Below are 18,290 nucleotides of genomic sequence, written 5' to 3'. Positions count from 1 at the left end.
TTGCTTTGAAAACCCCAGCAGGGGTTATCATAAGTCAGCTGTGACTTGAAGGCTCTTTCTACCGCCAATCTAGTTTTATTTCATTGTTTTTAATGTTGTAGTCCACCTTGAATCTCGGTGAGAAAAGCAGAATATAAATGAAGCAAGCAAATAAATATATAAACATGGATTTGTTGTTGTTAATGTGTTCTTTCACATGATACGCAGACTCGATTTAGAATGACATCCTCTGAATATCCAGTAGCAGCATCCATTAGCAGAGATGTTTAAACCACTTTGATTTTTATTAACTTATGCTTTGTGTATATTGTTATTTTATTAAATGTATCTCTCTCAGTAAACACAGAGATTAAATCTAGATCTTGTTCCACATCCAGAGTTCATAAGCGCTCCATTATTTCTTGCATATGTCTTGTTTTCCCATTTGTTTCAAGAGGGAAGAGACTTCTTTGAGAACATGGAATTTATCTTGTCCATAGAAATGAATGAAGAAACCCTTGCTACTATGGAAACTCTGTGTATACCTGCAAGTTCCAGGTGCCTGCAAGAAACCACAGCTTTGGAGAAACAATTACTGTTGCCAACAGGCCTGGAGAAGAATGTTCAGTCCCTTTAATAAAGTCTAAATGAGTAGAAATGGACAGCTAAAATTTTTCCTGGCATGAAGGTAAATGTAAACCTTGTAAACAACAAACCTCTTTTAAAGAGACAGGACATTTTCCTGCGCTTACTTGTAAGTAGATGTACCTAGTTTGTTCCCAGCGATGCTGGAACCTCTTCCCTCCCCCTTTCTAGGGCTTGGCATTATGTAGACCCTCATTTCTGGTGAAGAAAATCCAGCATTCTTTTATCCGTGCCTGGGCCACCTCTTAAACAAGTGTGTGTGTGTGTGTGTTATCTGTATCAGGTAACTATTTTTAGAACAGAGATACAACTGAAGCAGGCAACGCTTTTATTTTAGTTCTGAACTTTATCGATGCTGGAATGAGTCCTCCTAACAGCATCACAGATGAATCGATGTTGCCAGACTTTTGGTTCTTGCATTGAACCTATGAAAAGGTCTTGTTACATGCAATCTGTGTTTCCTTACTGGGACTTTATACTCCTGGTGCTGTGCAGTGAGTTTATCAGAGAATTAGTCAGTCTCATCTTCTTTGTAGCGGTGGAAAAGTAAAAGGAAGAAATGAGGGGGGGGACAGTCATTTTGAACTTTTCCTTGATTCCAGTGCAACTGTTTTAACATACCCCACATTTTTTACATTTGCCGTCATTTGAGGCATTTGAGGCAGAACTTATCCCTGACTGAACATAACATTTCCTCATTCCTCCCTCATTACATCCCAGCTCTGCCTTGTTTTCTGTCTTGTAATGGTAGTATCCCAACTATATAAGGGTTTTCCAAAGAGCAGCTCCTTCTAGCAAATTACCAGTGTAATTTGTTTTCCTCCTGCTTTGGGGCACATCCACATAAAAGGGTTTAGGAGGGATCCGGTCCAAACATAAGTTAGGGATAGGATTCCTCTGTAAGACCTTAAATACAACATACATGCATTGTGGCACAATCCTAAGCAGAGTTGCACCTTCCTACATCAATTGACTTCAATGAAAATAGAAGAATGTAACCCTGCTTAGTACTGCATTGTAGGAAAGGAGGCAATATTACAGACATCTTTAGAAAATACAAGGAATTTATTTCTTAAATATAATAGTTTTACTGACTGCATAGCTGGCTCCCCAACATTATGGATCCATCTTTATTTCATCTGTTACAAAATCCACCAATTTTTGCAATTATTGCAATTAAACTCTTTAAAAAAGGATGACTAGATTTTAGCATTACATGTGCTGGGGGAAAAATGGACTATTTATATCAATGGGACAAATTGGCTGAAGTATGAGAAGTGCTGTCTTTCTATTTCCCAGTTTATGCCGAGGCATTATTATACACTGCACAGTCCAAACACACCATCTCTGGCTGAGTGGAACTTTATTTCTCAGTTAATTAGCAGCTGATCAGTGAAAATGTGATGCACCATTATTAAATTGTAGTTTCTTGGTAGATCATGTAGTGATAAACCAGGGAGAGGGAGAGAGGAAGAGAGATGGAGATTTGTGATGCGGAATCTAGGTCAACAGTGTTTTATTAAGTCCCATTAACCATATGGTCATGATTACAATAAAAGCTTGACTTATGGCTAGTGACAAGTAAAACTCCCCAAACCACTATATATATATGTGTGATATATGTAGAGGGGTGTCAATGCAATAGTATGTATGCCAGCCTAAACTACAGATCAGTCTTATTTTCCTACAGATCTTAAAGTCAAGGAACAATGGATACAACCCCCATTTTACGGATCAGTATACAAGTCCTTTCACTTTTAGCTGTTGGTTCAGTATAGTTCAGCTTGTGAAAGGCACATCTTTGAAATGAAGTCATGAGGGAGGGAGACGTACAAATTGTGATGGTTCACATTTATCATAGTGTAACAGTTAACACAAATAAGGACTTCCATTCCATAAGCAGTGTTAAGCAACAAGATGTTGCAGTTCATTTGGTTATTCAGTTGAGTGTCTCAATGTCTTCCTCCATGATTAAAGAACTGTAAATTCTGAAATCTATTATAACTTTACTGACTGTACACAAAAATGGCATTTGGGCCTGGAAGTCTTTGGTTTTTATTTTACTTCTGCAGAGCAGAACCAACCTTTAGGCAGAGTAAGCAACCTACCTTGAGTGGTAGATTTTGTGGTACAATAAAAAAATAGTTCTAATTATCTAGTTGATTTCTAGAAGTTCATCAACTATTGTGGCTGTTTATATCATTTTGATTTTTTTCCTGTTTCCCAAGAGTCTTGATCTATCTCTGGACTTCTACTCACACACTGAATAGCTTTAGTCAGTTTTACTCAGCCTCCCTATAGATAATGACTCATGTAGTATCTTTAAGACAGGTTAATAATATTTATTTCTTTTACAAGACTATATGATAATATATGTGAAAGCTAACTTCAAGCCATCACTACTGTTTATTATTACACTAGATAATCTTATTTAATTCTAAGCAGAATGATTAATCCTGTTCCTTTTTCCTATATCTCCTCTTCTTTCAACATTTTGCTTCCTTTAATATGTGTCTGAAGGTCCAGGAATGAAGTTGTCCTCATGGGTGATTGGTTTGTATCACTTCCTTCACCATTCTTGCCAGATAATTCCCCTGAACAATATGAGATCCCCGTCACACTTTTTCTTCTAATTCTTGAGAGTGCTACTAGCATGGTTGCCTTGGTAAAGGACTCTATTTTGGGGCAACCTGTCCACCAGCAAAAACCATTTGAGTCTCCCCCAAGCATAAGACAAGGCGATGGGCAGAGTTGCTCACTTCCACCTGAACATCAGCGGTTAATGGGCAAGGAGGGAAGACTGTGATGCTTTTAATGCCTCTCAATAGATAGAGATTAAGGAATGGTTAATGCTGGTGAGATAGAAGAAAGTACCTAGCATGTCCTTTAAACTAAGCCTTCAGCCACTATGTGGACACTACAGTTTGTAGAGCCAGTTTGGTGTAGTGGTTAAGAGTGTTGGACTCTAATCTGGAGAACCGGGTTTGATTCCCCACTCTGCCACTTGAAGCCAGCTGGGTGACTTTGGGTCAGTCACAGCTTCTAGGAGTTCTCTCAGCCCCACCCACCTCACAGAGTGTTTGTTGTGGGGATAATAATAACATACTTTGTAAACCGCTCTGAGTGGGTGTTAAGTCATCCTGAATGGCGGTATATAAATCGCATGTTGTTGTTGTTATTGTTGTTGAGGTTATTATTATTATGTAGCTCACATGATTCCTCTCTAATGGGTCATTCTCACATTCTTTTTCAAAGACTCCAGCCATTTTATGTTCTCTCCTTTTCAACACACAATTTGCTTAGATTTTTATTTGAAAATTCATCTCCCAGTAATTTCTTTGCCATTCTCACTCCTGTGAAATAGTAAGTGAGAGTAACAAGCTTTGGAGGGAACTGCCTAGGCCTCTCTCTTGATACTAAAATGCAGGGATTTTGAAAATATAAATAAGAATAATTTGGTAAAGACAGCACTGGGAAATGCCAGTTAAACCAAGAAAAAAAAAGCCCTGAAAGGCAAATGCTGAAGATAAATAAGAACAGTTCGTGTAACCCATGTGCTCATCTTAACAATAAACAGAACAGCTGTGGATCAGGGACTTGAAAAGATTTCTCCTCCACAAAGATGAATGGTTTGCTGGAGCTGCCTTGGGTTCCGTTTTAGGGAGCTAAGTATGAGTAATTGGGTGTTAGAAATGCTTGCTCAAAATTTGGGGCAGTGCACACCAACTCTGGGGGGAAAGACAGCATGTAATGATGGCTTTTGAGTAATTTATTGCTTCGTTTGCTTATTAGCTTGGCATCACCATAAGTCTTCAGACCCTGCACGTGATATCTTTGAACTGCCGTGCTGGGTGTGGTGCACACTGTGACACAGGGTTTTGATGTGTGCCCCACAGCTCCCGTAGGATTTCCGCTCTTTGCTTCATGCAGCTGAGCTGTCCAGAGAGGGATAAATCACCCTCTGTTCCTCAGAGCAACTCTGGGCTTTATGGGTATTATCTGTCATTGTAGGTTCTTCATCTGGACATGTGTAAGCTTATCATCTCTCAACAATCAGAGCAGGATTTCACTGGGTGGAAAGAATTGAAACATGGAGAACTGTGGCCTCTTGGGCCTCTCTAACATTTCTGTCTATGTTATAGTGTACAACTGAAGACATGTTATATGCAGTGAAAAAGCAAAGCATAGTGTGCTCTTAACCAGAAAGCTTAACAATCATTTGTAGGGGCAGGCTTCTAGTTTGTGACTCTTACAAATAAGACAGCAAAACTCCTTTTGCTTGCTAAATGCTTCCACATACTCTGGATAATGCATTTTCACTCCACTTTCAATGCACTTTGCAACTGAACTTTACTGTGCAAAGTGGGGAAATCTACTTGCAAATGATTGTTAAAGTGCATTGAACGTGGATTGAAAGTGCATTTTTCAGAGTGTGTGAAAGCAGCTGCTAGGAGCCAGTTCCTGGTTAGGACTCTCCTTTTATCAAGAATCAATGTGGTCTAATGGAGAATGATTGCTTAGAACATAGGAGATAAGGGCTCCTACAAAACTATCAAATGATAGTTGGAGCAAAATGGCCTTGGCCAAGCCACCATATCTTCAAGTTACTGCATCCTTGGTCACTGGAAATAATAGTGGTTTATCACAGTGGTTTTCAAAATATGTTTAGGGAATCATGGGCTACCTCAGTATGAATATCAGTAATTATTAATATGCTTATCTTATTGACATCTTGCCAACCACGTCTTCTTCTTCAATTCACACCAGCAGGGTGAGTGTTGGATGAGTTTTTGGTTCATATGAAACAGTGGGGACAATGAAGGGTTGGATCTAGCCAGCTTTTTCACTCCATCTCACCTAATCCCTCTCTTTAGTTCAGCACCTGTTGCAGATGTCTTTTGTCCATGCAGGTGCCATTATCTACCTTAGCTTTTTTGGTGGCCAAAGGAGACCTATCTTTCAGTTTTCACCCTTGGAAAAATTGGTTGGATCCAACCCCAAGATGTGCCACATGAATTCACCATATGTTTTAAAACAGGTAAAGGTGTGTATGGGGAGGCATCCTTAGAAGTTTTCAGCAGACACTCTAAGGCTGTTTTAATGGGGCTTATATTGTAGGCATGTTTTAGGGAGAGAAGCTGAAGAGGTTTTACTGTATTGTGTATAGTTTTAATTTGGATTTGTAAGCCACCATGAGTTGCAGGGTTAAGGCAGAGTATAATTAAAAATAAATGACACCAAATCCTCTTAGGTGTCTGTGATGGTGCAGAGTATTTTGGAGGAGTAGACAACTCAATGTAAAAATTGCTACTAATAAGCATGGACTATTCATACAACTAAACTGCACATTGTGCTTGTTTGTAGTCATGCAATTGATTGAACATGTACCCAACCAATAAGTCAACATACATGATTTACTGGGTCATTACAAATGTCAGGTCTGTTGCCCACAGTCCCTCCATCTTTCTGAACTTTGCATTCATTTTCTGTGTGTGTGTGTGTGTATGTGTGTAGCTTTTCATGTAAGCTGTCCAACTCCTGGGAAGACTGCACTCTTATCTAAGATGGCTCACTACAGCGGCCTTGGGACAGCTCCTTCCTACTCTCCCACTGACTATGCCCAGCTGGTCGGGCACCGAGGGTGGGGGGCTTACAGAGAGGGACTGAAACCTTGTAGCAAACATTCCATATGTCATTCTCAACAAGAGCCCTGTGTACAGCCAGACGTTTTTATTGCATCTGTGTAACCTATGGACATATATAAGCTGTAGTTATGATTTCTCATTAAAAAACCTTAACTCAAGAGAGCTTGGATTTCTTGCTGCAAGGGGGGAGTCAGCTCCAACGTATCCTGTTCTCCATAGACTGACAACAAAGCTGTTGGATCAGAGGACAAAGTGTGGGTTGAGTTGTAACTTGTATCAAATGCTAAATGATCATTGTATGAATCCACTCAATTCATATTCAAATTATACCAAATTGTCTTATGATTTGGCCCTCAGAGCAGGGAAAATAGGATTCAGGAGCTTAGAACTACCCTCAAGTAAATCAGCAAGTCTACCAACTCCTTAAAAAGTGACCTCAGAACAAGTACTTAATACCAGCAGATTTGGAGCTCTATCCGATTAATGCAGTTCAATTTTATTTCTGTACTAACCATAGGCCATAACGGAAGTGTACTAGGAAACGGCAGTGAGTATGGAAACCAAGCATTTTGATTTAAGAGCATCCCTGTCCATGTACTGAATGCTTTATTGACCTGAAGTGCTGAGATGAACTATTGAGAAAACATAACCCAAGAAAACAAACAAAATATGCCTGGAAACAAAATAAAGCTTTGCACAGAGCCTTCTAAGGATCTTGGCAAATGGCATAGTCTAGTGGTATGTTTCCACCACGTTATCCCCAGAGAGTGCATTACACTGGTCCACCCTGTCTGAAAGAGACAATGTCTTGGCCCTGTATAAGAGTCTGAGTGCAAGAAGAATGTCTGATGCTTTTCATAAAAATGAATGAAAACTGCCTTGACAAACAAATCCATCATTAATATAAAAAGCCACCACCTCTCTTTTTTGTGCATTTCCTGGACAACTCTGCTAGTCAAATGAGTTCCATAGCCTCCTTTTCTCAAAAAAAAAAACAAAAACAACCCATCAGATGTGTCTCCATTTTATTTATGATTGCTCTTCTTGTTGTTATAACACCAGGGCTTTTTTGTGGTGGTACTCATTGGTACTACTCAGTACTGGCATCCTTGTGCAGGGGGCGGGGGGCGGGGCTCGCCCAAGTCCTGATGGCTGGAAGAAATCAGTGTAGCCTTACATATGATTACTGGCACACACACCCCTTCTAATCATAGGATAATGCCATCTGTGTACATGGCTTGCTGATATAATAAAAAGGGAGTTCCTGCCCCAATGAATTTATAATCCAATCTGTAATCAAAATCTTCTATAGCAATATAGGAATATAGAATTCTACAATTCTGAGAAATATCTCCGCAACTCTATCAGAAGGAAGTATTTTTCTGTGTAAATGATTTCCCAAGACTTGCATCTTTAATTAATGCAGGATTATGGGGCTCTGCTCTTCCCATCTGATTAATTTGTTCCCAGCCAGGGGGCTTCATTTATCACAGCAGTTATTTTCCATTTTTAAGCCGTGTTCTCCACTGTACATAGCAATGTCATATGTCCTACACATGTGCCAAACCCCTCAGGTTGCAGCACAGAGAGGCAGCTGTGTGGCATGCAAAGAGGCTCTCCATCATAATTTACAGGGTTTGTATACCAACTTGACTAGAAAAAATATGGAGGATTGTGAATGTCCCTTTATGTGCTGCAGATATTTACCCCTCTTTTTCTGTATCTCAGTTACTGGCAATCACGAGCTGGTGCTTGGGAATAGCAAGGCAAGTCTTGAGAACAATACATGTGCTGTTTTTTCTTTTTTTTCTGGATTACCAGAGCCCTCTGTTGCTTCCTTTTATGTAGTTCACATAAAGCACATTTTTAATATAAATGCCCAGGTGGTAACCCAAGCCCTAAGAGAGCTGAAGGCTCCTGGAAGCTCTCCAGAATGGAACGCTTCAACTGCCTCTCCACCTCTGCAGTGCAGAGTGACAGACACATTAAAGGCATCCATTTCAGCTCCTTAGAGCCAGATGCCTCCTCCTTTCTGAGCCAGGCAGAAAGTCCGCTCAGCATGGAGTTTCTCCCCCATTTCCTAAGAACGTCAGTCAAATGCAGATGCTTGGAAGTTCAAGCGTGGCCAAAAGGAAGCAGATTTCAAAACACACCTCTCACCCACCCCTTCCCCCTTTCCTTGGTCCTTTGTTTCTTGCGTTCCCCCCTTCTGCCATCAAAGAACGAAACAAAAAATATTCTAGAGTCATCAAGTCATAATCGATCACTCCTTGAATATTAATCAACACAAGCCTCGCTCAAGCCTGCTCCTACCACAACCCCCAGGGAACAACAATCCTGGATGGGTATTACAGGTTCCTGAAGGGGCTGTGGAAGAATTTTTTATTTCTCAGTAAGAACACTGGATGTCTGTCAGGGCAATTGCCAGATTTTCAGAGACATTCAAAAGATAAATGAACCTCACCCCCTACTGTACAGTGCTGCGAATGCACAGAGAAGCTCAAGTCCAATCCAGCAGTTTATATATGTCCACATATTCAAACATATCAGCCCTTATTTTCTGTTCATTATGTTAAGTAAGAGGTGGTATGTGTGTGGGTCCTAGAGCCCCCACTTCAAGGAAAAACTTTACTGTCTGAAGGAATTTCAGTGGACCTCCATGTCAACAGGATAAAACTGAGCCAGGCTGCAACTGTGATTTGCTTGTTGAGCTAGGAGAGATAGTCCAGGCAGCACATACCATGCTTCAGATCCGCATATGGTCGGTTGGCTGCCCGTTGGGCCCATTAGCCAACCTGGATTCTCAGCTTTCATTTTTAAAGAGCAAGTCTCTAGGCCTTCTAGAGCTGAAGAAGGAGTAAAACTTGCTGTCAATTTTCTGCCTCATTTGTGCAGTGGAAACAGACCATTCTGCCTTCCCTTTGTTCTACAGTAATGAGGGAAGTCACAGCTTTGATTGATATTCTTTGCTTTCCTGTCATTTTCTGAGTTCTTTAATTGAGCCTTTGCTGCAGCAATTGGTAGCTGTGTCTGTTTCTCTTAGGTTTTAACTGGCTTCTCAAAGTGAGCAATTTTAAAGGAAGTATCTCATGCCTTCTTCTGAAATTTCAAACCAGCCCACAAAACAACAGTAATGTAATAAATATTGAGCATATCTCTTTGAAAATGAAAAATGCAGTGTTTATCAATGTTTCCCCCAGCTCTAAAGCAATCCTCATATTTTTAAATTTGAAAAAAAAAATTAAATGGTGCATTTGCAAGTTAAATGCGCTTGCAAGGAACCTTGATCTCAGTATACAAAATGTAGAAGGCTGTGTAAGAGCTTTTCTTATGAAGGCTTATATATTTGTGCACATTTTCACATTTGTGCAGAAGGGTGACATTACTTCTCTGAGTGGGACACTAATTTGTCAAAAAGAGCAATTTATAAGTGCAGTTATTGTTGTCGTTGTTGTCGTTGTTGTTGTTATGCTTTTAAAATCAGAGTAGTTTTTTTTTAAAGCACTGAGTTCCCCAAAAGCATTTTCTGTATAAAAGATATTCAGGCTGAAGCACAGCCTAGTTTCCAAGGTTTTTTGGCCAAGATTCTGTGACACTTCAAATGCTCACAAAAACTCTGAGGTCCATATTAGCCTCTCTGCACAGTATGACTCTTCTCATTCTAGTTGAATGTTAAATTTTCTAAAGAATATTCTAAAGAAAGATTCGGGTCCAGTAGCACCTTAGCAAGCAAGATTTCCAGGGTATGAATTTTCAAGGGTCAAAGCTTCCTTCTTCAGTTACATTCCAAAGTGGACATACTTCCACTCAGGGGTCATTTCATAGAAAAAGAGCTGCAGGAACTCATTAACATAACTCATTAGCATAACTCATTAGCATATGCCATGCCCCTTGACATCACCGGCAATGTGTCATTAGCATAATGGATTTGATCGGGCCTGAAATGGCCAAGATTTGGCTGCTGCCAGACGGGGGAGTGTTCCAGGCCAAAACGGGCCCAAAATGGCTCAAAATGGCCATTTTGGACATGTTTTGGCCTAAATCAGGCCCAAAATGGCCCAGAGCAGGTCAGAGATGAACAGGGGAGTGGTCCCCCACCAGGCACCAACCCAGTCCTGGCTGTTTTGGCCCTGATCCCAGCTGAAACGGGGCCCAAATGGCCAAAAATGGCCATTTGGGGCCTGTTTTGGCCCGGATCAGGGCTGAAGCAGCCCGGGCCAGGTCAGTGCTGGGCAGGGGAGGGTTCCAGCAACCAGCACTGAACTGACCTGGCCATTCTGGCCCCGAACCCAGCAGAAACGGGCCCCAAATGGCTGAAAATGACTATTTTGGGCCCGTTTGGGCCCGGATCAGGGCCAAAACGACCTGGATCGGGTCAGTGCTGGGAAGAAGAGGGTTCCCCCTCCTGGCACCGACCCTATCTGAGCCATATCTCTCTATTTACTATGTATTGAATAGTCCATTTTCTCTCTGAGATTCAAAGTGCATTACACAGTGCAGGACAATATAATCAACAGCTAGGATGTTCAGTGAATAATACAATAGGATATAAGTAGCAGAAATCTGAAAACAAGCATAAATTTGAAAACAAGCATACAACTAATATAGAGATGAAACATTGCCAAAACAGAACATAATAAAGCATAGCATATTTAATAACATAGGTGCTTTTCTACATCAACAGATAATACCCAGCAGTCTATAGTTCCTGTCCCTTTACCAAAGGCTCTCTCTGAACCATTTTTTAGAGAACAGTCCTATTACCTCAGTAAGAAAGCCCTCCTGAATAATTCATTTGTGCATAGTTTACAGAAAATCAAGACAGTGGGAGCTTTGTTTGACCTCTCCAGGTACGCCATGTCATAGGGGCGGGGTGTGTGCCTGCCACATAAATTGTGGAAATATGGGCAGCTGTTGATTTAGCCCATGTGCAAGATGGCACCTGCAAAAGGCTCCGTTTGACTGAACAAAGCTGCCTTGGTGGAGTATAAAGAGAAAGATGTTCCTGTAGATATGAGGAGCTGAGGCCTTAAAGGCCTCTATATATGATGGCGAAAACCTCTAATTGAACCAGTAACTGATGGGTAGCCAATGGAGTGACTACAGAATTGGAGTAATATGTATGCTCTGCCTAGCTCCTGATAATAAATAAGTGGTGGTGTTCTGAACCAGCTAGAGTCTCCAGGTTGACTTTGAATGGAGACCCCTACACAGTACATTGCAGTAGTTAATTCTCAATGTTACGGTAGTATGAATCCAAGTGGCCAGATCAGCTGTGTCAAGGAACAGGGCCATCTTACAGGCTAGCCTAAATTGCCTTTTTTTGTAACTGCATTTACCTGCTTCTCTAGTAGCAGTGCTGGATCCAATATAACCCTGAGGCTCTTAACCAAATCAGCCAGGAAAAGCTGAATTCCATTGAAAGAGGGAAGCAAATTGTCCTTCTAGATGTCTGCTTTCCCAGCCACCAAGACTTCTGTCTTGTCTGGATTCAGTTTCAATTTGTTTGCTTTCAGCATTTGACCACAGCTGTCAGGCAGCAACTCAGGAGGACCTCTACTGCATCACCTGGGGTTTTGAATAGCAAGATATAGATCTGGATATCAGGAATATCAATGACATTTAATTCCATAGCTACAAATGATGTTTCCTAAAAGGCTTTACATAGTTGAATAACAGGTTTCTAAAAACATTTAAATCTGTCTTTTTCAGGCTCAGATGAAAAGAATGACTGAAGTGGGAGGCCTCAAGTGCATACTGTTTCAAGAGGGAGAGGGCTGGAAATAAAGAAGACAAGCTGCTGCCAGCATTTTCAACATACTCCTCATGCTGCAGGACAGATGGGTTGACAGTGTCTTCCCGATGCTGCGGTTAACTGGCTACAGGCATGGAGTCATTATATTTATATTCATGTGAGATGTGAACATTGTTTTGCTGGTTACAATTATGGTCTGAATGATACAATGCTAAAAATTATAGCTTTACAAAACCTTCTTTTCTGTAGTTCTTCCCAGGAGCCCCAGCCTGGGTCTGTTCCAATAACTTGATTTTTCCAGCATACTTTCGGGAGGGGGGATCAGCTTATTTATTTATTTGTTTATTATGAATTCTAATTCTTCTGTCACTTTGACATTCTGCAGCAATGCTAAACGAGGAGTGGTAAAGCCAAGCCATGGGACAGAAAGATCTTTCCTAGGAATTGAATGCAGAAGAGAACAGGCAGTGGTAATTTTTGAGGGTCTCCTTGTCATTTGGGAACAGGCTTCTGGCCAAATCTTTCATGTTCAGCATGAAACTGTAGTGATCTAAAAAAAAAAACCCACAATGAAACATAAAAGCTTATCAGTTCATTATTGATGCTAACCTACAAACATGAAATCATGAAGATTAAATAAAATTCAAGTTTCAATATAAGCAAACAAATAAAAAATGAAAATGAACAACAAATCTTTCCCCCCTTCTTTTTCATTCTTAAATTTTTATATGAAGTGTTTAAAGTTTTCATTTTCTATTTTATCGATTTTTGAAGCACACCTTTTTCATATTTTCTAAAGAGTTAAATTGCCATTTTTAGTATTTGTTACATTGGTGGAACAACTTGCATTTTATAACCCTTGAGGGCTTAGGTTTTAATCAAAATTCATGTATTGAACTAGATTACTTAATAGTGTTATATGGCTGCTCAGATTTTGTTATGTAATGATATTACTGTGGGTAACTGAAGCCAAGCATGTGAAATGACAACAGAAATGAATAGAAAAACTTTTATGCAAACATTGACAAATGGCCAAAAGTAATGCTGCTACAAATGTTCCCAATATTTTAAACTAAGCCAACTGAAAATACATGAAAGAAAGAAAGAAAGAAAGAAAGAAAGAAAGAAAGAAAGAAAGAAAGAAAGAAAGAAAGAAAGAAAGAAAGAAAGAAAGAAAGAAAGAACATAGCCAAATGGTATGTAGAGTCACATTCAGGAATCCCCATTTCTATCCCATATTTATACTACAAAGTAGGAGAAAGGTAGCAGGAAGTACAGGATGAGACAATCCGACGAAAGATGATAACCACACCTGAGCAGTAGTTTCATCATCTTAATTGCCTCATTTTTTTTTTGGTATTTTCTTTTTTTTCTTTTTGAATTTTTTAATTAAAACTGTATATATATATCAATATATATATCAATATCAAAGCCTAAATGAAACTTACATATTTACATACATGTTAAAGATTTTCAATCCAGGTAAGGAACTATTATTTTCTATATGATCAAAGAATGGAAACCATTTCTCAATAAAGTTCGTGGTGTTCAGAAAATGCTCTATATGATATATTTTGTCATATAGTTTTTTGGAAATGAAATGATCCCAGATTTTAGAATACCAATTATCAATTGAGGGGATAGATTTTGTTTTCCATAATGTAGCTATTGCACTTTTCGCAGCTACTAGCAAAGTGCCTATAAGATCTTATCTGGGGAATTGGGGTCTCGATTTTGTCCCATTGGTCCAGGAAACAAATCTCTGGTGCAAGAGGGATCTCATACCCTGTTATATGCTTGATTTATATTAGGACCTTCTTCCAAAAATTTTCAATAAAAGGGTACCCCCACCAGCAATTTTCAATTGTCTTTTTGTATGCATGGTATTAATATAGAGTATTCTCCCTTATGATTTCTAGAAATTTGGACCAATAACTGCTACTATCTGAAAAGTTATCTCTGATAGTCCTAATTAATGATTGATGAACAATGTTTCCTGGGACTTTTTGGACCACTTTGTCATAATCTTCCTTGATGATATACTAATTTATTTTAGTATAAAGCACACCAAACACTACTGCCATTTACGAGATGATTACTGTTTCAGGTGGGTAGCCATGTTAGTCAGCAGCTGAACAGCAGGTGTATTATTCTATATCATAGAGACCAACAAGATTTTCAGGGTGCAAGTTTTTGAGAGTCCGAGCTCCCTTCTTCAGATACTAGACCCTTCTTGTTGGTCTCTAAGGTGACACTGAAATCCAAGCCAGATGATTACTCTTGCTCCAATACAAGCTGGGGCAACATGGCAAGAAGGGATGGTGGGAAAGAGGACATGGAGGATCCTGGGGAGGATATGTAGAATTCCCTCCTGGGGAGGGAATTCTACATATTTCTGCTCCTTGAGCAGCAGTGTTCAAAATGCTAGGAAGGAGAAGTAGGCTTGTGGATGAAAGGAATTGGGGGCTCAGCCCATAGACCAGAGAGGGAGAGAGAAGCAGACCTCCCTCCCTCCCTCAGTCACTGAACCAGAAACTGCTAGAAGGGTTCTGGGATTCCTGGTGGTGGTGGTGGTGGTGGTGGTGAGAGCATATGGAGAGGATAGTTCTGAGCATTTTTACAAGTCTTGGGGAAAAAAAATCTTTCTGAGAGTTTTCCAATGTTGTGTGTAATTTGCCAGACTGTTTCCAGCTCAAGCCTGGAGAATTCACACATCACTAGAAACAATGACACTCTGTGGAATAATAATAGGGAGCCTTAAAATATTAATTAAACCATAAACAGCAGGGAGATTTCCAGAAGGCTTCTGACAAAAAAAATCTGGTCTCTACTGGGTGTCCCACACATCAAAACTAATGACAAGAAGGTCATATTGAGAGGGACAGACATTGATGGCTACTGATCATAAATGAAGCTTCCAATTAAATGTTATGTGTTTTTTATTCCAAAATGGGTCTCAAACATGACAATTTAGTCACACATTTGTAAAGAGAACATTTAAATCTTATATATATTTCCCTCCTCATGGCTGTATCATTCAATACAAGTCACACACAACTTGCGGCCAGCATGTGAGATCTGATCTTCCTGATCAACTGTACTCTGGAGAACAATGTTGATATAGATCACAGATAGTAAAACTCATATAATTATCATCTTTACTCATGTGGGGAATTCTACTAATTGATACTGCTGGATTGGGGAGGGGCCATACAGTGTGACCAAAATTTAGAGCAGTGGTTTGACTTCTTTATTTACAGTCTTTAATGTTCATCTCTGGTGGTGAAAAGAGGAGACAGGAACAGGGACCTTTTCCCACAGAAGAAGCAACCCTGTGCTTCAGAATGACACCATATTAAAAGGTCTGGAGTTAATGCTTAACTGATGTTACACTCTCTACAGCAGCACACATGACACCCACAGTGATGGCAGCCGGAGCCGACTCTTCAGCCATCACTTTACCACACATATCATAAGTCAGGGAGACCTCCAGTGTGTTGCCCTTGAAATGCTGGCTCTCAGCCCCAACTCTGCTCTATTTGTACAATTATCTGCATATTTAACAGTTCGCCACAAAGCGTAGCCAAGCCATAAATCCCTTGCTGGGAGTAGCACTTGGAAAGCTCATTTGGCATGCTGCACAGACAGCTTGAAGCACTTCTGTTGCCCTAGGCAATTGAAACTGCCCCTCCTTCAGATTTCCAGTCACGTAGATGCACATGAAGCAACACCCCCTGTCCCTACTATTTTTCTGTTACAGCACTAATTATTGCAATCCATTCATTCCTATTTGGGGTACAGCCATTGACCACACAGCATGACTGTCATGTCACTTTACTTCAGTTGTAAAATATCTTCAGAAGTTGCTCACAGAAGACCAATTTGAAGTGCAATTAATTAATTAATGCTAAAAAGGAAACGTGCAATATCTCCAATATGCTTTGAATTGAGGCACAGCCTGTTCCCCAGGCAACAGCCTGTTCCCCAAATATTCCAGGTTTGCCATCAAACATAGTGCTTCATGCTGCTTTATCAGCCAGACCAGAGTAGTTACTATTAGGAATTGCTCCTCAGGACATCCTGCATTCAAATGCAACCTTCTTTGGCTCTTCTTTTTGGCTTGAGTAGCTGCCAGGGAAGCTTGCTGGCTGACCTTGGGCCAAGCACAGGCACCAAACCTACCTTGGGCCAAGCACAGACATCTAACCTACCTGACAGAGTTGTTATCAGAATAAAATGGTGGGGGCGAAAGATGTTATAAACCAGTTTGTGCTCCCATTAGGGAGAAAAAGTGTGGTAGGGAAAAACAGGATCCTGCCTAGCTGTTCAAAGTCTTCTGTCTAAGGTTCCTTGGCTTGGCCTAAAATCTGTGTGCTTATTCCTTAGACTTTTCCTTGCTCATCTTGGCACTGTGCAACCCTTGGTTGTTTCTCCTTTACTTTCCTTCAGTTTTCCCCAATCCAGCTACATTTTTCAGCTTGTCCTCTGATTCTTCTGTATAAGTTTCTATATGAAAGAAAAGTTAGGGGAGGCTTTTATGATTATAATTCTGGCTAGGTCTGACACACTTTGAATTTTGTTAATACAACTTCAGCCCAATTTCTTTCATGTGCCCTAAGGAATTTTTGAGAGTTTGTCTCAACTTCTCTCACTGATTACCAAATGAAAATTAGGTCTAACTTGACACTGTATTTTGTCAGCTTATTTGGTTATTTAACTACTCACATATGAGGCTAAATATTTGAAATGTGTAACATCAGACAAGGGGGCTATGCATGCCCCCAGATCAATTTCCATGGCCAGGGTGCATACCAGAATGAAAAGTGCCTGCTCAAAGATACCAAGTAGTACAATGTATACATAAATTGGTGCAAAAATTCTGAACTGGCTTACCATCAGGTGTTTCAACACTACAGTTGGTAACACTGCATATCAGAAACTGGTTCCCCACACCACTGGAGCTCTAGTCACTGAAGGAGGGCACAGGTAGCCCCGTCTGGGGCATCCACAATTCAAAATGCTTCTGGCTGGACAAGTCAGATGACACTAGAGAAGCCAACTGTACAAATAGCTCACATAAAGTTAATGAACTTCTCAATAATTGCTCACGGTTACACTGGAACATAGGATGCCCAGTTGCAAAGGCCAGTGTAGATAAGACTCCCCTTTAAGAAATCACCTGAATTGAAGATTTATGCTTCAGTTCTGGGACCTCTACACTATCTCTGCATTTTCTCACAAGTGTTTTCATTACCCACCTTTATATCTCTTTATGTTGATAGTTTGCTTGGCCATATAACATACCCGCTGTTTATACAGTTTTAGTCTTTATATCAGGCTTTGTCAGATCCAAAGGTGTCCTTGTATGTACACAAACATTTCCAATTGTACAAATTATCTCCCCCAAAGTTCTGCAGGCTTCCCAGGCAAGGTACAACCCCCTGCACTACATTCCATGCTGACCCAGCATGGGGGGGGGGGTGCAGAAAACAAGGGAAGCCAGGAAGATCCATTCCACGTGGAACTCCCACTCACTGGGAGCAAATCAGCAATTAAGGCCACAGGGGGAAATCCCAATGGGCCAATGGCTTGCACGCACACACACCGGGTCCAGCCCTGTCCCAAGGCAGGCTATCCCTTAAACATTGTGAGCAGGAGCTGCTGCTGCCATGAGCCAGCAGCCCTGGCCCTATCTGAGGTGGGTGAGAGATCGCTGCCCTGCTCTTCCTTTCTTCCCCTCTCTGTCAAGGTAGCTGGATCAGGGTTGAGTCCTTTTCCCGGTCTATTCTTGCCTCTCAGTCTACCCCAGCTGCTCACAGTTCTTGGGATTCAATTCTTCATCTGTCCGTCTGACTTTCCTTCCTTTCTTCCTGGAGGTCAGAGCCACTTCAGCTGCTTGAAAAAGAACCTAACATCTATAAACAGAAAATAATGTATTTGTCAACAAATGACATTTTACATAGGAAAAAAAACTTCAGCATTTTAGCAATTTCTCTGGTTGGCAAAAGAATCCAGTTAATTCAAACAAAATTTAAAATGGCCCCCAAAGAGACAAGGATGTGTGAGGGACATCCTCATATGAAAGATTTCAATGACTTATTACAAGAAAAAATGCAAGAACAATTCTCTTTGCTCCAATTTAAAACAAAAACGCTTGTTCTTTCTCCTGAAAACTATTGTCAACAGTCAAGTTTCATCCCTTTTTCACCACATCTTCTTTCAAGCTTTTAAATAAATTTCAAACCAGCTGAACAGAAAATTTGATC

Source organism: Eublepharis macularius, chromosome 2, assembly GCF_028583425.1.
Source record: "Eublepharis macularius isolate TG4126 chromosome 2, MPM_Emac_v1.0, whole genome shotgun sequence".
NCBI classification, from domain to species: Eukaryota; Metazoa; Chordata; class Lepidosauria; order Squamata; family Eublepharidae; genus Eublepharis; species Eublepharis macularius.
Note: the sequence above shows the minus strand (reverse complement) of the source record.